A 4,943-nucleotide genomic window follows, 5' to 3' on the forward strand; every position below is an offset into this window, starting at 1 on the left:
ACCGACTGAGAGAGGGAGAGAAGGGGGAGGGGATTATTCACAGTCTTACACACAGTAGCCTCAGTGTAGTTAGGCCAACCCCCCCCCGCCCCCCCACTTTGAGACCACGCCCCCATATTTTCACCTCAGCCTCCTTTTGCCTTCTTTTTACCAAACAAACTGGCTGAATGCAATACAAGCATGTTTACCTGCAACTACCTCATCTCAGAAATAAATTATTTTAAATAACTATATCAAGAAATATACTATATAATTTATTTATTATTTATAATTATTATACATCTTTGTGTGTGTGTAAAAATGTCTTAACTTTTGGCTTAAAATGTCTTAATAATTAGTTAAAATAAAAGATTAAATATTAGCTTTATATCGGCTATCGGCTCTCCTGCTTTCCAAGATATCGGCATTGGCTGTCAAAAAAACTATATCGGTTGACCATTAGTTGTTATATTTAACTAAATTTAATAAACTGAAATAAAATTAAAGGTTTAAATATATATATATATATATATATATATATATATATATATATATATATATATATATATAAATAAACCTAATAAAGTAAACCAAATATAGTACAACAGACAGAAAGAAAGAAAGAAAGAAAGAAAGAAAGAAAGAAATACTATACAGACATATTTAAAAAAAAAGAATAAATACTGAAACATTAACTAAAATTAAGTGAAAACAGAAAATTTAAAAAATATATATTCTAAATATTAGCAAACCCTGTACTATAATACTATTGGCAAAAACTGAGACATTTTACATTGATTATTTTATGTATTATTAATGTGTATTATCACTGATTAAATACATAAATAAATAAATAAATGGTACTAAAATAACAGTATGAGTAGTAAGATAGTATGCTTTGTACAACAGCCACTATTTTATTCATATTTGATTAACAGCACAATGCAATAATAATAACAATTAATTAATTACATTTTTAAAACAAAATAAAATAAAAACAGTCACAATTGTTGACATTTTAGCATAAAACAAATTGCAACATAATTCTTACTACAACAACAAAAACATCAGTATCATAGTTAGCGCAGTTAGCCACACTACTATAAAAATGCACAACGGGCTGTGCAGATCAGAACGACCGAAACACTTTAAGAAAAGAGACAGAGAGCTAACTACAACTAAAAAAACAAGCAAACGAGAGAAAAAGAGGTCAAATAAACAGCGCTCCTTCTTACTGAGGCTTCTGGATAAGTAAATCTGTGAAACACACTCACAAACACAATCCTCCCAAACATAACGAGCAGTGATGGAGCTCATCTTAAAGCTTTGATCTTTTACTCGTCTTCCAGTTTGTACTAGGTTGACCTTTAACCCATAGCAAACTCAGTCCAAATGAAGCTGGAGCAAAACAAACCCTTTTAAAGTAAAGACAAAACACACAAGCTTTGTTCCCACCTAAACATGCCAGATACTCACCGCTGTTAAATACGGTTGTCACTCCTTCTCTAAACACTTGACCCTGTTCTGTACACAGAGTTCAGATATTTATACTGTAACTCACTCCTGAAACATTCAGATTGAGAAAACACAGCAAGAAAATCATCTTCCTACTTGGACTTAAACTTAAGTCTTTAAAACTTTGAAACCAATAATTGCAGATGGGGACAGAAAATGTAACAAATTAAAATGGAAAAGATTTCCCTTTTTTTCTATTTTTCTTATGCCATTTTTGTCAGATAAAGTCAAAAACTCAATTTTGATAAAAAAAATTCTTATATACTGTAAAAAAAGAAAAGTTAGGTATAGGTTTAGATATTTGTACTCAGTAAAAAAAAAAAAAAAATATATATATATATATATATATATATATATATATATATATATACACAGGTATATATTGTTGTGATTTGTAATCACAAACTAAAATTCAACATTAAAATAAGTAATGTGTTGTTTCAACTTAAAACTTTAGTTAGTTTCGATAACTTTAGTTAAGTTCTCAACAATCTCAACAAATTTTAAATTGTTAGTAATGTATATTATAATGTTGCTAAACTACTAAAAAATAAAATGCATTGCACACAGGAAAATGTGTTCAATATAGTTAATTTTTCATCATCAATCAGTACTGAATGAAACTTGAGTCTATTAGACAACATTTCTTTCAACTTGCAATGCATTCTGGGTTTGCCAAGTTACATCCAAAATGGCAAAGTAAATGAGGTTTTGAAACAGTCTTTATGCTTACTAGTTTCATCTTTTCATTAGAGTGGCGCATGCAATTTCAAAGTAAAAGTGTCTTTGTAATTGTTCATTAAAGTTTAAAAACCTCTAAATATTGCAATAATTCACCTATAACCAATTTTTCACAATGCAATCATTCCTGTCAGACTAAACCAAGCCCCACCCTACTTTATTTAATTGAACATCCTATTTGACTTGAAAACGCACCACAATAAAGAAGCAAAATAGTTTGTGAATGCCATTTCAAGTTACTTTAAAATGCTGTCTAGGTAAGCAGCTTAGGGATTTGTCCAGAACTACAGTGTTTTCATTTATTTTATGACAGTTTACGATGCTCAAATGAAAAACTCAATGCATTAAATCAGCAAACACACATTCCCCACTAAAGCCATAATTGCAGCGACACCCTGACTAACACCCGCCAATCCGTTCCATCTGTTACCCGGCCCACGCTACAAACTCATCTTCCAAATGTTTGCTCCTGTTTTCACAGCTGACAGGAGGGATGCGTTAGTCTGTTAAAAGAGCGTTTGTAAGCTTTCGATTGGTGTGAGTGTGTGTTTTGATGCTACTAGGGGAGGTGAGTGTGTTGTCGCTGCCATTATGCGGTGTGTGTCATAAAGCGAGGTGTTGATTCTCCAAATGTGGAGGTGTAAGGATCAGCAGCAAAAATAGCCCTTCAGCTGTCTGAACAACACACGCATGCTTTCGAATACAGTGATCACCTAAATAGCACTGATAATAGCACTGAAACTAATAAAAGCATAAACAGTTTAAGCCTAGACAACGGCTCAGACAACAGCTATGTTTCCGAAGCCAGTGGCATTTCAAGGCAGGAACCAAAGATAGATACAGTACATTAGTCAAATTCTGAGGAAAGGTTCATTTTGTGACACCCGAAAAGTTTTTATAAAATGCAGTAATTAAAATGTAATTTAAATGTAAAATAATCAAAAAATAGATTTTAATTTAACATTTAATTTTTATTTTTATTTAATGACTACAATAAAAACATTGATAGCCAAACTAAGAGAAAGATAGATAGACAGACAGACAGACAGACAGACGACAGACAGATAGATTGACAGACAGACAGACAGACAGACAGACAGACAGACAGACAGACATACAGACAGACAGACAGACAGACAGACAGACAGACAGACAGACAGACAGACAGACAGATAGATAGATAGATAGATAGATAGATAGATAGATAGATAGATAGATAGATAGATAGATAGATAGATAGATAGATAGATAGATAGATAGATAGATAGATAGATAGATAGATAGATAGATAGATAGATAGATAGATAGATATTATACAGCTGAATATGTCTTGGAACAGATCTTATATTTGTGTGGTAGACAGAATTCCTCAATGGTTAGGGTTTGCAAAAGAAAGGTCAGAGGTCTGAGTGACCCCACACCTGCTTGAGATCATCCGTTTAGTCACACACACACACACACACACACACGCATACACACGTGCGCACACACACACACCAATTCAAGTTTATTCAATTCAAGTTTATTTGTATAGCGCTTTTTACAAAACAAATCGTTACAAAGCAACTTTACAGAAAATTATGTTTCTACAATATTTAGTAGTAGCTAGTAGTTTGTGCACATTTGACAGGATTTTAGAAAAACTAAAAAATAATAATAATACAAGAAGTAGTCAGCTAGACGATGAACTATCAATATTATTAATTAAGTTATTATATGATTAAGTCACACATTTAGGAATAATTGTTAGTTCTGTTTGTTCATTCAGGGTTAGCATCATCTGAGGTCCTCTGAGGGTCAGCATCATCTCTTCTCAGGTGTTCTGGATCCAGACTGGAGCTTGTGTAAATCCTAGTTACCACGGGATGTGAATCCCGTGGCAAAACATAGAAACAAAATACAGACATCATTAGCATAGCTGCTGATCCAACAAAGTAAAATTAGTTTAACCCAAGCTAATGAATAAAAATGCACCTTTGATCAGATGCAACTACACTCACAATTAAAAATATACATTATTCGAATGCTTGGCGAAAGAGATGTGTTTTTAATCTAGATTTAAACAGAGAGAGTGTGTCTGAACCCCGAACATTATCAGGAAGGCTATTCCAGAGTTTGGGAGCCAAATGTGAGAAGGCTCTACCTCCTTTAGTGGACTTTGCTATCCTAGGAACTACCAAAAGTCCAGCGTTTTGTGACCTTAGGGTGCGTGATGGGTTGTAACGTGGTAGAAGGCTAGTTAGGTACGCTGGAGCTAAACCATTTAGGGCCTTATAGGTAAGTAATGATAATTTGTAACTGATGCGGAACTTAATAGGTAGCCAGTGCAGAGACTGTAAAATTGGGGTAATATGATCATATTTTCTTGACCTCGTAAGGACTCTCGCTGCTGCATTTTGGACGACCTGTAGCTTGTTTATTGAAGAAGCAGGACAACCACCTAGAAGTGCATTACAATAGTCCAGTCTAGAGGTCATGAATGCATGAACTAGCTTTTCTGCATCAGAAACAGATAACATGTTTCGTAGCTTGGCAATGTTTCTAAGATGGAAGAATGCAATTTTTGTAACATTGGAAATATGATTTTCAAAAGACAAATTGCTGTCTAATATAACACCCAGATTTCTGACTGTAGAGGAAGTTACAGTACATCCGTCTAGTTGCAGATTGTAATCTACAAGATTCTGTGTAGTGTTTTTTGGTCCAAT

Source organism: Carassius auratus, unplaced genomic scaffold (assembly GCF_003368295.1).
Source record: "Carassius auratus strain Wakin unplaced genomic scaffold, ASM336829v1 scaf_tig00216644, whole genome shotgun sequence".
NCBI lineage: Eukaryota > Metazoa > Chordata > Actinopteri > Cypriniformes > Cyprinidae > Carassius > Carassius auratus.